Genomic DNA, 13,710 nt, shown 5'->3' on the forward strand with positions numbered 1-13,710 from the left:
TTTGTTTGAAGACAAAGTGCTTTGTATTTGACTTAATACCTCTAGCGACCCGTTTTGTCTGCTTCCACTCTTGGGAGTCTGATTACTTTTTACCGGTTGTATCACACCTTTCTAAAATTCCTACTTTTTGTTGACCCCTTGCTCAACACTCTGTGAAGACAAAAGAAATGTTGTAAAATACACAGTCCTCCATTCCAATGAAACTGTGTGGCGTTCCATCGTTAACTCTGACATCGCAGTTCCGCTCATCCGCCCGCGTCTCTTGCGCAGATGTGTATAGATGGGGGATTAGCTCAAATGGTAGAGCGCTCGCTTAGCATGCGAGAGGTAGCGGGATCGATGCCCGCATCCTCCACACACATGCTTTTCCATCTTGAACCCCAGAGACAAACACTCATTTTCTGCACCTTCCGCTCGCTAGGAATGAGGATCAAAGGCTGGCAAAACCTTAGCTGGGGTATCCTTCGATAGCTCAGCTGGTAGAGCGGAGGACTGTAGATTGACAAAATGTTGAGAAAACTGTAATCCTTAGGTCGCTGGTTCGATTCCGGCTCGAAGGAACTTTTACGTCACGTTGATAACACACCGTCTTTCTTGTTGACCCTTTCCCGTTTGCATCCCATGATACAACAGCGTCTTCCTTACTCCACCGCTTTAGTGGAAAACGGCCCACATCTCTGGCAAACCATTTTTGGGCTTCTACCTGCCAGGGTAATTACCTATTACTGTTACCCTGACTCAATTAAAAAAGGGGAGTCGGGCAGCTTGCTAGAAAGAGTTACAGAGTTCAGCTGGGTAGGGTTGAGGATCAAAGGCCAAAAAAAGACTCTTGTGGGGTATCCTTTCATAGCTCAGTGGCCATCAAGTTCCCCCTTTTTAGCCTCACTGCACCTCAGTCCAGAGCACAAAAAAAAAGCAACAAGGGCAAGAGTGCTTTCTCCCACTTTCCATTCCATCTACTAGGTCATTGGAGAAGAACTAAAGTCAGTAGCGACCCTTATTGGCAGCAGCCCACTACTTTGTTTGAAGACAAAGTGCTTTGTATTTGACTTAATACCTCTAGCGACCCGTTTTGTCTGCTTCCACTTTTGGGAGTCTGATTACTTTTTACCGGTTGTATCACACCTTTCTAAAATTCCTACTTTTTGTTGACCCCTTGCTCAACACTCTGTGAAGACAAAAGAAATGTTGTAAAATACACAGTCCTCCATTCCAATGAAACTGTGTGGCGTTCCATCGTTAACTCTGACATCGCAGTTCCGCTCATCCGCCCGCGTCTCTTGCGCAGATGTGTATAGATGGGGGATTAGCTCAAATGGTAGAGCGCTCGCTTCGCATGCGAGAGGTAGTGGGATCGATGCCCGCATCCTCCACACACATGCTTTTCCATCTTGAACCCCAGAGACAAACACTCATTTTCTGCACCTTCCGCTCGCTAGGAATGAGGATCAAAGGCTGGCAAAACCTTAGCTGGGGTATCCTTCGATAGCTCAGCTGGTAGAGCGGAGGACTGTAGATTGACAAAATGTTGAGAAAACTGTAATCCTTAGGTCGCTGGTTTGATTCCGGCTCGAAGGAACTTTTACGTCACGTTGATAACACACCGTCTTTCTTGTTGACCCTTTCCCGTTTGCATCCCATGATACAACAGCGTCTTCCTTACTCCACCGCTTTAGTGGAAAACGGCCCACATCTCTGGCAAACCATTTTTGGGCTTCTACCTGCCAGGGTAATTACCTATTACTGTTACCCTGACTCAATTAAAAAAGGGGAGTCGGGCAGCTTGCTAGAAAGAGTTACAGAGTTCAGCTGGGTAGGGTTGAGGATCAAAGGCCAAAAAAGACTCTTGTGGGGTATCCTTTCATAGCTCAGTGGCCATCAAGTTCCCCCTTTTTAGCCTCACTGCACCTCAGTCCAGAGCACAAAATAAAAGCAACAAGGGCAAGAGTGCTTTCTCCCACTTTCCATTCCATCTACTAGGTCATTGGAGAAGAACTAAAGTCAGTAGCGACCCTTATTGGCAGCAGCCCACTACTTTGTTTGAAGACAAAGTGCTTTGTATTTGACTTAATACCTCTAGCGACCCGTTTTGTCTGCTTCCACTTTTGGGAGTCTGATTACTTTTTACCGGTTGTATCACACCTTTCTAAAATTCCTACTTTTTGTTGACCCCTTGCTCAACACTCTGTGAAGACAAAAGAAATGTTGTAAAATACACAGTCCTCCATTCCAATGAAACTGTGTGGCGTTCCATCGTTAACTCTGACATCGCAGTTCCGCTCATCCGCCCGCGTCTCTTGCGCAGATGTGTATAGATGGGGGATTAGCTCAAATGGTAGAGCGCTCGCTTAGCATGCGAGAGGTAGCGGGATCGATGCCCGCATCCTCCACACACATGCTTTTCCATCTTGAACCCCAGAGACAAACACTCATTTTCTGCACCTTCCGCTCGCTAGGAATGAGGATCAAAGGCTGGCAAAACCTTAGCTGGGGTATCCTTCGATAGCTCAGCTGGTAGAGCGGAGGACTGTAGATTCACAAAATGTTGAGAAAACTGTAATCCTTAGGTTGCTGGTTCAATTCCGGCTCGAAGGAACTTTTACGTCACGTTGATAACACACCGTCTTTCTTGTTGACCCTTTCCCGTTTGCATCCCATGATACAACAGCGTCTTCCTTACTCCACCGCTTTAGTGGAAAACGGCCCACATCTCTGGCAAACCATTTTTGGGCTTCTACCTGCCAGGGTAATTACCTATTACTGTTACCCTGACTCAATTAAAAAAGGGGAGTCGGGCAGCTTGCTAGAAAGAGTTACAGAGTTCAGCTGGGTAGGGTTGAGGATCAAAGGCCAAAAAAGACTCTTGTGGGGTATCCTTTCATAGCTCAGTGGCCATCAAGTTCCCCCTTTTTAGCCTCACTGCACCTCAGTCCAGAGCACAAAAAAAAAGCAACAAGGGCAAGAGTGCTTTCTCCCACTTTCCATTCCATCTACTAGGTCATTGGAGAAGAACTAAAGTCAGTAGCGACCCTTATTGGCAGCAGCCCACTACTTTGTTTGAAGACAAAGTGCTTTGTATTTGACTTAATACCTCTAGCGACCCGTTTTGTCTGCTTCCACTTTTGGGAGTCTGATTACTTTTTACCGGTTGTATCACACCTTTCTAAAATTCCTACTTTTTGTTGACCCCTTGCTCAACACTCTGTGAAGACAAAAGAAATGTTGTAAAATACACAGTCCTCCATTCCAATGAAACTGTGTGGCGTTCCATCGTTAACTCTGACATCGCAGTTCCGCTCATCCGCCCGCGTCTCTTGCGCAGATGTGTATAGATGGGGGATTAGCTCAAATGGTAGAGCGCTCGCTTAGCATGCGAGAGGTAGCGGGATCGATGCCCGCATCCTCCACACACATGCTTTTCCATCTTGAACCCCAGAGACAAACACTCATTTTCTGCACCTTCCGCTCGCTAGGAATGAGGATCAAAGGCTGGCAAAACCTTAGCTGGGGTATCCTTCGATAGCTCAGCTGGTAGAGCGGAGGACTGTAGATTGACAAAATGTTGAGAAAACTGTAATCCTTAGGTCGCTGGTTCGATTCCGGCTCGAAGGAACTTTTACGTCACGTTGATAACACACCGTCTTTCTTGTTGACCCTTTCCCGTTTGCATCCCATGATACAACAGCGTCTTCCTTACTCCACCGCTTTAGTGGAAAACGGCCCACATCTCTGGCAAACCATTTTTGGGCTTCTACCTGCCAGGGTAATTACCTATTACTGTTACCCTGACTCAATTAAAAAAGGGGAGTCGGGCAGCTTGCTAGAAAGAGTTACAGAGTTCAGCTGGGTAGGGTTGAGGATCAAAGGCCAAAAAAGACTCTTGTGGGGTATCCTTTCATAGCTCAGTGGCCATCAAGTTCCCCCTTTTTAGCCTCACTGCACCTCAGTCCAGAGCACAAAAAAAAAGCAACAAGGGCAAGAGTGCTTTCTCCCACTTTCCATTCCATCTACTAGGTCATTGGAGAAGAACTAAAGTCAGTAGCGACCCTTATTGGCAGCAGCCCACTACTTTGTTTGAAGACAAAGTGCTTTGTATTTGACTTAATACCTCTAGCGACCCGTTTTGTCTGCTTCCACTTTTGGGAGTCTGATTACTTTTTACCGGTTGTATCACACCTTTCTAAAATTCCTACTTTTTGTTGACCCCTTGCTCAACACTCTGTGAAGACAAAAGAAATGTTGTAAAATACACAGTCCTCCATTCCAATGAAACTGTGTGGCGTTCCATCGTTAACTCTGACATCGCAGTTCCGCTCATCCGCCCGCGTCTCTTGCGCAGATGTGTATAGATGGGGGATTAGCTCAAATGGTAGAGCGCTCGCTTAGCATGCGAGAGGTAGCGGGATCGATGCCCGCATCCTCCACACACATGCTTTTCCATCTTGAACCCCAGAGACAAACACTCATTTTCTGCACCTTCCGCTCGCTAGGAATGAGGATCAAAGGCTGGCAAAACCTTAGCTGGGGTATCCTTCGATAGCTCAGCTGGTAGAGCGGAGGACTGTAGATTGACAAAATGTTGAGAAAACTGTAATCCTTAGGTCGCTGGTTCGATTCCGGCTCGAAGGAACTTTTACGTCACGTTGATAACACACCGTCTTTCTTGTTGACCCTTTGCCGTTTGCATCCCATGATACAACAGCGTCTTCCTTACTCCACCGCTTTAGTGGAAAACGGCCCACATCTCTGGCAAACCATTTTTGGGCTTCTACCTGCCAGGGTAATTACCTATTACTGTTACCCTGACTCAATTAAAAAAGGGGAGTCGGGCAGCTTGCTAGAAAGAGTTACAGAGTTCAGCTGGGTAGGGTTGAGGATCAAAGGCCAAAAAAGACTCTTGTGGGGTATCCTTTCATAGCTCAGTGGCCATCAAGTTCCCCCTTTTTAGCCTCACTGCACCTCAGTCCAGAGCACAAAAAAAAAGCAACAAGGGCAAGAGTGCTTTCTCCCACTTTCCATTCCATCTACTAGGTCATTGGAGAAGAACTAAAGTCAGTAGCGACCCTTATTGGCAGCAGCCCACTACTTTGTTTGAAGACAAAGTGCTTTGTATTTGACTTAATACCTCTAGCGACCCGTTTTGTCTGCTTCCACTTTTGGGAGTCTGATTACTTTTTACCGGTTGTATCACACCTTTCTAAAATTCCTACTTTTTGTTGACCCCTTGCTCAACACTCTGTGAAGACAAAAGAAATGTTGTAAAATACACAGTCCTCCATTCCAATGAAACTGTGTGGCGTTCCATCGTTAACTCTGACATCGCAGTTCCGCTCATCCGCCCGCGTCTCTTGCGCAGATGTGTATAGATGGGGGATTAGCTCAAATGGTAGAGCGCTCGCTTAGCATGCGAGAGGTAGCGGGATCGATGCCCGCATCCTCCACACACATGCTTTTCCATCTTGAACCCCAGAGACAAACACTCATTTTCTGCACCTTCCGCTCGCTAGGAATGAGGATCAAAGGCTGGCAAAACCTTAGCTGGGGTATCCTTCGATAGCTCAGCTGGTAGAGCGGAGGACTGTAGATTGACAAAATGTTGAGAAAACTGTAATCCTTAGGTCGCAGGTTCGATTCCGGCTCGAAGGAACTTTTACGTCACGTTGATAACACACCGTCTTTCTTGTTGACCCTTTCCCGTTTGCATCCCATGATACAACAGCGTCTTCCTTACTCCACCGCTTTAGTGGAAAACGGCCCACATCTCTGGCAAACCATTTTTGGGCTTCAACCTGCCAGGGTAATTACCTATTACTGTTACCCTGACTCAATTAAAAAAGGGGAGTCGGGCAGCTTGCTAGAAAGAGTTACAGAGTTCAGCTGGGTAGGGTTGAGGATCAAAGGCCAAAAAAGACTCTTGTGGGGTATCCTTTCATAGCTCAGTGGCCATCAAGTTCCCCCTTTTTAGCCTCACTGCACCTCAGTCCAGAGCACAAAAAAAAAGCAACAAGGGCAAGAGTGCTTTCTCCCACTTTCCATTCCATCTACTAGGTCATTGGAGAAGAACTAAAGTCAGTAGCGACCCTTATTGGCAGCAGCCCACTACTTTGTTTGAAGACAAAGTGCTTTGTATTTGACTTAATACCTCTAGCGACCCGTTTTGTCTGCTTCCACTTTTGGGAGTCTGATTACTTTTTACCGGTTGTATCACACCTTTCTAAAATTCCTACTTTTTGTTGACCCCTTGCTCAACACTCTGTGAAGACAAAAGAAATGTTGTAAAATACACAGTCCTCCATTCCAATAAAACTGTGTGGCGTTCCATCGTTAACTCTGACATCGCAGTTCCGCTCATCCGCCCGCGTCTCTTGCGCAGATGTGTATAGATGGGGGATTAGCTCAAATGGTAGAGCGCTCGCTTAGCATGCGAGAGGTAGCGGGATCGATGCCCGCATCCTCCACACACATGCTTTTCCATCTTGAACCCCAGAGACAAACACTCATTTTCTGCACCTTCCGCTCGCTAGGAATGAGGATCAAAGGCTGGCAAAACCTTAGCTGGGGTATCCTTCGATAGCTCAGCTGGTAGAGCGGAGGACTGTAGATTGACAAAATGTTGAGAAAACTGTAATCCTTAGGTCGCTGGTTCGATTCCGGCTCGAAGGAACTTTTACGTCACGTTGATAACACACCGTCTTTCTTGTTGACCCTTTCCCGTTTGCATCCCATGATACAACAGCGTCTTCCTTACTCCACCGCTTTAGTGGAAAACGGCCCACATCTCTGGCAAACCATTTTTGGGCTTCTACCTGCCAGGGTAATTACCTATTACTGTTACCCTGACTCAATTAAAAAAGGGGAGTCGGGCAGCTTGCTAGAAAGAGTTACAGAGTTCAGCTGGGTAGGGTTGAGGATCAAAGGCCAAAAAAGACTCTTGTGGGGTATCCTTTCATAGCTCAGTGGCCATCAAGTTCCCCCTTTTTAGCCTCACTGCACCTCAGTCCAGAGCACAAAATAAAAGCAACAAGGGCAAGAGTGCTTTCTCCCACTTTCCATTCCATCTACTAGGTCATTGGAGAAGAACTAAAGTCAGTAGCGACCCTTATTGGCAGCAGCCCACTACTTTGTTTGAAGACAAAGTACTTTGTATTTGACTTAATACCTCTAGCGACCCGTTTTGTCTGCTTCCACTTTTGGGAGTCTGATTACTTTTTACCGGTTGTATCACACCTTTCTAAAATTCCTACTTTTTGTTGACCCCTTGCTCAACACTCTGTGAAGACAAAAGAAATGTTGTAAAATACACAGTCCTCCATTCCAATAAAACTGTGTGGCGTTCCATCGTTAACTCTGACATCGCAGTTCCGCTCATCCGCCCGCGTCTCTTGCGCAGATGTGTATAGATGGGGGATTAGCTCAAATGGTAGAGCGCTTGCTTAGCATGCGAGAGGTAGCGGGATCGATGCCCGCATCCTCCACACACATGCTTTTCCATCTTGAACCCCAGAGACAAACACTCATTTTCTGCACCTTCCGCTCGCTAGGAATGAGGATCAAAGGCTGGCAAAACCTTAGCTGGGGTATCCTTCGATAGCTCAGCTAGTAGAGCGGAGGACTGTAGATTGACAAAATGTTGAGAAAACTATAATCCTTAGGTCGCTGGTTCGATTCCGGCTCGAAGGAACTTTTACGTCACGTTGATAACACACCGTCTTTCTTGTTGACCCTTTCCCGTTTGCATCCCATGATACAACAGCGTCTTCCTTACTCCACCGCTTTAGTGGAAAACGGCCCACATCTCTGGCAAACCATTTTTGGGCTTCTACCTGCCAGGGTAATTACCTATTACTGTTACCCTGACTCAATTAAAAAAGGGGAGTCGGTGTCAGGCATGGACTCACCCCCACCGCCAGCGGTAGTGCGAACGCCGCGCTCGCGGCTGACGTCATCGGGACCCCGAACTTCCGGTCTGTCCCGGCGTCATCCTCCTCCGCTCAGCGTACCACCAGGAGCATGTCTCAGCAGGGCAGGGCAACGCGCGCACGCACGGAGCGTCACGCCCTTTATGCCCTGAGGAGGAAAATCACATGAGCAGGCTGCCGGGACAGTTGCCGCCTCCTTCCTGACATCATCGGGGGGGGTGGAGTTTGCTGAAGTGACAGTCTGCATTTAAGCAGCAGACTGTCAGTATTCTGTGTCCGCTGTAGCGATCACACCTGTGTTAGCTCTCGGATCCACAGTATACTTATATATTGGTACTGCCAATATATAAGTACTGGAAGAAACATACCATTGTGATTTATCTGTGCCTTTGACCTTTTTGCTCGTTCTTGACCTTGCTCTTGCCTAATCCTCTTGTACTTTTGCCAATCTGATCTCCTGTTGCCGACCTTGCTGTACCTCTCGTTTTCGCCTCTGATCTGTGATACTGTACCTTGATATTCCGATCTCCTGTTGCCGAACCCCGGCTTGTTATTAGACTCCGTCCTAGCCTCCTGACTCTGTACCTTGCTTTATTGATACTCTGTTGCCGAATTTTGCTTGTTTCACTATCCTCCTCCAGCGGGCCCTTGCCGCTGGACGGAAGTTACCGCTAGCAGTGTGTCTCGCCACTGCGTAGTGCCTATTACTGTTGCACCAATCACTATACACCTTGAGTGGGCAGGGGTTAGTTTATATATCGGATTGTCGGTGCGACTGCAGCTCACCCATAATCAGATATACGTCTGTGTGCCGGTGATACTGCAGATTACCGGTAATCAGACACTCTCTGCGTCCACCTATCGTCACAGATCGTGACAGTCGGGCAGCTTGCTAGAAAGAGTTACAGAGTTCAGCTGGGTAGGGTTGAGGATCAAAGGCCAAAAAAGACTCTTGTGGGGTATCCTTTCATAGCTCAGTGGCCATCAAGTTCCCCCTTTTTAGCCTCACTGCACCTCAGTCCAGAGCACAAAAAAAAAAGCAACAAGGGCAAGAGTGCTTTCTCCCACTTTCCATTCCATCTACTAGGTCATTGGAGAAGAACTAAAGTCAGTAGCGACCCTTATTGGCAGCAGCCCACTACTTTGTTTGAAGACAAAGTGCTTTGTATTTGACTTAATACCTCTAGCGACCCGTTTTGTCTGCTTCCACTTTTGGGAGTCTGATTACTTTTTACCGGTTGTATCACACCTTTCTAAAATTCCTACTTTTTGTTGACCCCTTGCTCAACACTCTGTGAAGACAAAAGAAATGTTGTAAAATACACAGTCCTCCATTCCAATGAAACTGTGTGGCGTTCCATCGTTAACTCTGACATCGCAGTTCCGCTCATCCGCCCGCGTCTCTTGCGCAGATGTGTATAGATGTGGGATTAGCTCAAATGGTGGAGCGCTCGCTTAGCATGCGAGAGTTAGCGGGATCGATGCCCGCATCCTCCACACACATGCTTTTCCATCTTGAACCCCAGAGACAAACACTCATTTTCTGCACCTTCCGCTCGCTCGGAATGAGGATCAAAGGCTGGCAAAACCTTAGCTGGGGTATCCTTCGATAGCTCAGCTGGTAGAGCGTGAGACTGTAGATTGACAAAATGTTGAGAAAACTGTAATCCTTAGGTCGCTGGTTCGATTCCGGCTCGAAGGAACTTTTACGTCACGTTGATAACACACCGTCTTTCTTGTTGACCCTTTCCCGTTTGCATCCCATGATACAACAGCGTCTTCCTTACTCCACCGCTTTAGTGGAAAACGGCCCACATCTCTGGCAAACCATTTTTGGGCTTCTACCTGCCAGGGTAATTACCTATTACTGTTACCCTGACTCAATTAAAAAAGGGGAGTCGGGCAGCTTGCTAGAAAGAGTTACAGAGTTCAGCTGGGTAGGGTTGAGGATCAAAGGCCAAAAAAGACTCTTGTGGGGTATCCTTTCATAGCTCAGTGGCCATCAAGTTCCCCCTTTTTAGCCTCACTGCACCTCAGTCCAGAGCACAAAAAAAAGCAACAAGGGCAAGAGTGCTTTCTCCCACTTTCCATTCCATCTACTAGGTCATTGGAGAAGAACTAAAGTCAGTAGCGACCCTTATTGGCAGCAGCCCACTACTTTGTTTGAAGACAAAGTGCTTTGTATTTGACTTAATACCTCTAGCGACCCGTTTTGTCTGCTTCCACTTTTGGGAGTCTGATTACTTTTTACCGGTTGTATCACACCTTTCTAAAATTCCTACTTTTTGTTGACCCCTTGCTCAACACTCTGTGAAGACAAAAGAAATGTTGTAAAATACACAGTCCTCCATTCCAATGAAACTGTGTGGCGTTCCATCGTTAACTCTGACATCGCAGTTCCGCTCATCTGCCCGCGTCTCTTGCGCAGATGTGTATAGATGGGGGATTAGCTCAAATGGTAGAGCGCTCGCTTAGCATGCGAGAGGTAGCGGGATTGATGCCCGCATCCTCCACACACATGCTTTTCCATCTTGAACCCCAGAGACAAACACTCATTTTCTGCACCTTCCGCTCGCTAGGAATGAGGATCAAAGGCTGGCAAAACTTTAGCTGGGGTATCCTTCGATAGCTCAGCTGGTAGAGCGGAGGACTGTAGATTGACAAAATGTTGAGAAAACTGTAATCCTTAGGTCGCTGGTTCAATTCCGGCTCGAAGGAACTTTTACGTCACGTTGATAACACACCGTCTTTCTTGTTGACCCTTTCCCGTTTGCATCCCATGATACAACAGCGTCTTCCTTACTCCACCGCTTTAGTGGAAAACGGCCCACATCTCTGGCAAACCATTTTTGGGCTTCTACCTGCCAGGGTAATTACCTATTACTGTTACCCTGACTCAATTAAAAAAGGGGAGTCGGGCAGCTTGCTAGAAAGAGTTACAGAGTTCAGCTGGGTAGGGTTGAGGATCAAAGGCCAAAAAAGACTCTTGTGGGGTATCCTTTCATAGCTCAGTGGCCATCAAGTTTCCCCTTTTTAGCCTCACTGCACCTCAGTCCAGAGCACAAAAAAAAAGCAACAAGGGCAAGAGTGCTATCTCCCACTTTCCATTCCATCTACTAGGTCATTGGAGAAGAACTAAAGTCAGTAGCGACCCTTATTGGCAGCAGCCCACTACTTTGTTTGAAGACAAAGTGCTTTGTATTTGACTTAATACCTCTAGCGACCCGTTTTGTCTGCTTCCACTTTTGGGAGTCTGATTACTTTTTACCGGTTGTATCACACCTTTCTAAAATTCCTACTTTTTGTTGACCCCTTGCTCAACACTCTGTGAAGACAAAAGAAATGTTGTAAAATACACAGTCCTCCATTCCAATGAAACTGTGTGGCGTTCCATCGTTAACTCTGACATCGCAGTTCCGCTCATCCGCCCGCGTCTCTTGCGCAGATGTGTATAGATGGGGGATTAGCTCAAATGGTAGAGCGCTCGCTTAGCATGCGAGAGGTAGCGGGATCGATGCCCGCATCCTCCACACACATGCTTTTCCATCTTGAACCCCAGAGACAAACACTCATTTTCTGCACCTTCTGCTCGCTAGGAATGAGGATCAAAGGCTGGCAAAACCTTAGCTGGGGTATCCTTCGATAGCTCAGCTGGTAGAGCGGAGGACTGTAGATTGACAAAATGTTGAGAAAACTGTAATCCTTAGGTCGCTGGTTCGATTCCGGCTCGAAGGAACTTTTACGTCACGTTGATAACACACCGTCTTTCTTGTTGACCCTTTCCCGTTTGCATCCCATGATACAACAGCGTCTTCCTTACTCCACCGCTTTAGTGGAAAACGGCCCACATCTCTGGCAAACCATTTTTGGGCTTCTACCTGCCAGGGTAATTACCTATTACTGTTACCCTGACTCAATTAAAAAAGGGGAGTCGGGCAGCTTGCTAGAAAGAGTTACAGAGTTCAGCTGGGTAGGTGTAAGGCTTGGTGGTGTATTCTCCACAGTCAGCATGCAACGCATGAGCTGGCGTGGAGGAGGTACACACACTAGCACCAGGAAACAGGCTATCCCTAGTATAGTGGAGGGGAGGACTGACTCCAATAGGAGATTGTGGCGCACAGAGCCGGTGCAGATCTGACAGCCACAAACAATGCTTTCGTTATAACGTCTCAGCGCAAAGTAGCGCTGAGCGCATAAACCAGAACTGAGGAGATCAGGACAGGTAGACAGAATGAACGCTTGCTAGCTAGCGGCTACTTAGCGACAGCAAGCGTCCAAAACCAGACAGACTGGAATGAGGCAGCCAATGCGATGCGGCGATGGCGTGCCTCACAAAGACAGGACAGGATAGTCAGAAAATAGCAGGATTAAGATAGATAAACGTAACACAGATAAATATACAATAAGTATGTTTTCCTAGCGTATTACAATTACAGCTATCAATGAAACTATTTGTAACGTCTGACTAACATATGTATATATCGGCAATGAACCGATATATGACATAAGCAGGAACGCTGACTAGGAATGGAGTAATACAGGGAACAGGACTCAGAAGGATTCGCTATCTCTTCGCAGAGATGAACGCAATCCACAAACAGTAACAGAACAGGATTCAGAAGGATTCGTTATCTCTTCGCAGAGATAAACGCAATCCACAAACGGTAACAGAACAGGATTCAGAAGGATTCGTTATCTCTTCGCAGAGATGAACGCAATCCACAAACAGGACCAGGAACAGGATAACTAGCTCAGCACGGGTGTTCACGGTACGCGCAAACTACCAAAACGTGCTGGAAAACTGACTAACTGAACACAGGATATAAACAGTTTGTGTACGTATACATCAGCGACACTGATGTATCACGTAACACAAATACAAGGAAAATAATAAACGTGCTGGTATGCATATATATTGGCAATGAACCAATATATGATGCAAAGACCAGCAAAGTATCTTTAACAAGAAACACGATCGGGGGCCAAAGCGACAGCAAGACAGGCTTAGGCTGAAGCTATGAAAACCCAAGGAAACCCTGCAGGAAGCAGATCTTTATACTGAGGTCATCCAATGGGAGCAGACATGCAGATTCCCACACAGGTGAATGATAATCAGTCACAAGCTGACAGCAGGGAAAGACAGACAAACCTATGCAGCTTGCATGGAAAGACATCAGAACTGCCTGGGCTGCAGCACTACTTCCAGCAATAGCTGCTGCAGCAGCGATCATTACAGTACCCCCGCCTTTAAAAGTGGATTCCAGACGCTTTTCAAAACTGAAATTTCCAACAAAACAGTCTGACTGATAATTCATGATGACCGGGACAGCCCGGCAAGACCGAATTCCAGAATCAGTCCCCACAAGACTGGACCCATCAGAACCAGAACCTACAGAACCATGCCCATCAGTACTACAAGCCCCAGTGTGACACCCATCAGAACCATGATTTCCAGAAGAAAGCCCTCCGAAACTCCCTGAGCGATACCCACCGCCTTCCAGGAACAGTTCAGAAACGCCAAAGCCTTTGCAATGCCCACCGGTACTGTCTTTACCAAGACAAAACCCACTGTTGAACCAGTCCAAGGCACCAGGACAAGTTTTCTCAGAGACCTCCCAGAACACCTTGAAGCTCCAAAGAGATCCCCATAGGTCAGAATGCCCCTTAGGCTCACATGGAGAACTATCAAGAACCCCTATGGAACCTAGGGCAATTCCCGAGTCAGGGCCACAAGGACAAACATCAATATCAGGGCTTTCAGGGACCAGAACCATCTCTGGGCATGCAGGCA

At 47.0% G+C, this 13,710-nt stretch overlaps 18 non-coding genes across 18 annotated transcripts; all 18 read left to right on the plus strand.

The window, feature by feature from the left end:
* Window positions 1-282: 282 nt before the first annotated feature.
* Window positions 283-355, plus strand: TRNAA-AGC (transfer RNA alanine (anticodon AGC)). The gene has a single exon. It is a non-coding gene; the product is annotated as a tRNA-Ala (tRNA).
* A 106-nt stretch (window positions 356-461) lies between these two features.
* TRNAY-GUA (transfer RNA tyrosine (anticodon GUA)) lies at window positions 462-560 on the plus strand. The gene is made up of 2 exons: window positions 462-498; window positions 525-560. It is a non-coding gene; the product is annotated as a tRNA-Tyr (tRNA).
* Window positions 561-1,300: 740 nt separating this feature from the next.
* Window positions 1,301-1,373, plus strand: TRNAA-CGC (transfer RNA alanine (anticodon CGC)). The gene has a single exon. It is a non-coding gene; the product is annotated as a tRNA-Ala (tRNA).
* A 106-nt stretch (window positions 1,374-1,479) lies between these two features.
* TRNAY-GUA (transfer RNA tyrosine (anticodon GUA)) lies at window positions 1,480-1,578 on the plus strand. Its single transcript has 2 exons — window positions 1,480-1,516; window positions 1,543-1,578. It is a non-coding gene; the product is annotated as a tRNA-Tyr (tRNA).
* A 739-nt stretch (window positions 1,579-2,317) lies between these two features.
* TRNAA-AGC (transfer RNA alanine (anticodon AGC)) lies at window positions 2,318-2,390 on the plus strand. The gene has a single exon. It is a non-coding gene; the product is annotated as a tRNA-Ala (tRNA).
* A 106-nt stretch (window positions 2,391-2,496) lies between these two features.
* On the plus strand, window positions 2,497-2,595 carry TRNAY-GUA (transfer RNA tyrosine (anticodon GUA)). Its single transcript has 2 exons — window positions 2,497-2,533; window positions 2,560-2,595. It is a non-coding gene; the product is annotated as a tRNA-Tyr (tRNA).
* Window positions 2,596-3,334: 739 nt separating this feature from the next.
* Window positions 3,335-3,407, plus strand: TRNAA-AGC (transfer RNA alanine (anticodon AGC)). Its single transcript has one exon. It is a non-coding gene; the product is annotated as a tRNA-Ala (tRNA).
* Window positions 3,408-3,513: 106 nt separating this feature from the next.
* Window positions 3,514-3,612, plus strand: TRNAY-GUA (transfer RNA tyrosine (anticodon GUA)). Its single transcript has 2 exons — window positions 3,514-3,550; window positions 3,577-3,612. It is a non-coding gene; the product is annotated as a tRNA-Tyr (tRNA).
* Window positions 3,613-4,351: 739 nt separating this feature from the next.
* On the plus strand, window positions 4,352-4,424 carry TRNAA-AGC (transfer RNA alanine (anticodon AGC)). The gene has a single exon. It is a non-coding gene; the product is annotated as a tRNA-Ala (tRNA).
* Window positions 4,425-4,530: 106 nt separating this feature from the next.
* Window positions 4,531-4,629, plus strand: TRNAY-GUA (transfer RNA tyrosine (anticodon GUA)). Its single transcript has 2 exons — window positions 4,531-4,567; window positions 4,594-4,629. It is a non-coding gene; the product is annotated as a tRNA-Tyr (tRNA).
* A 739-nt stretch (window positions 4,630-5,368) lies between these two features.
* On the plus strand, window positions 5,369-5,441 carry TRNAA-AGC (transfer RNA alanine (anticodon AGC)). The gene has a single exon. It is a non-coding gene; the product is annotated as a tRNA-Ala (tRNA).
* Window positions 5,442-5,547: 106 nt separating this feature from the next.
* On the plus strand, window positions 5,548-5,646 carry TRNAY-GUA (transfer RNA tyrosine (anticodon GUA)). Its single transcript has 2 exons — window positions 5,548-5,584; window positions 5,611-5,646. It is a non-coding gene; the product is annotated as a tRNA-Tyr (tRNA).
* A 739-nt stretch (window positions 5,647-6,385) lies between these two features.
* On the plus strand, window positions 6,386-6,458 carry TRNAA-AGC (transfer RNA alanine (anticodon AGC)). The gene has a single exon. It is a non-coding gene; the product is annotated as a tRNA-Ala (tRNA).
* Window positions 6,459-6,564: 106 nt separating this feature from the next.
* TRNAY-GUA (transfer RNA tyrosine (anticodon GUA)) lies at window positions 6,565-6,663 on the plus strand. Its single transcript has 2 exons — window positions 6,565-6,601; window positions 6,628-6,663. It is a non-coding gene; the product is annotated as a tRNA-Tyr (tRNA).
* A 739-nt stretch (window positions 6,664-7,402) lies between these two features.
* Window positions 7,403-7,475, plus strand: TRNAA-AGC (transfer RNA alanine (anticodon AGC)). Its single transcript has one exon. It is a non-coding gene; the product is annotated as a tRNA-Ala (tRNA).
* Window positions 7,476-10,538: 3,063 nt separating this feature from the next.
* TRNAY-GUA (transfer RNA tyrosine (anticodon GUA)) lies at window positions 10,539-10,637 on the plus strand. Its single transcript has 2 exons — window positions 10,539-10,575; window positions 10,602-10,637. It is a non-coding gene; the product is annotated as a tRNA-Tyr (tRNA).
* Window positions 10,638-11,376: 739 nt separating this feature from the next.
* On the plus strand, window positions 11,377-11,449 carry TRNAA-AGC (transfer RNA alanine (anticodon AGC)). Its single transcript has one exon. It is a non-coding gene; the product is annotated as a tRNA-Ala (tRNA).
* Window positions 11,450-11,555: 106 nt separating this feature from the next.
* On the plus strand, window positions 11,556-11,654 carry TRNAY-GUA (transfer RNA tyrosine (anticodon GUA)). The gene is made up of 2 exons: window positions 11,556-11,592; window positions 11,619-11,654. It is a non-coding gene; the product is annotated as a tRNA-Tyr (tRNA).
* Window positions 11,655-13,710: the final 2,056 nt, after the last annotated feature.

Source organism: Hyperolius riggenbachi, chromosome 4 (assembly GCF_040937935.1).
Source record: "Hyperolius riggenbachi isolate aHypRig1 chromosome 4, aHypRig1.pri, whole genome shotgun sequence".
Classification (NCBI taxonomy): Eukaryota; Metazoa; Chordata; class Amphibia; order Anura; family Hyperoliidae; genus Hyperolius; species Hyperolius riggenbachi.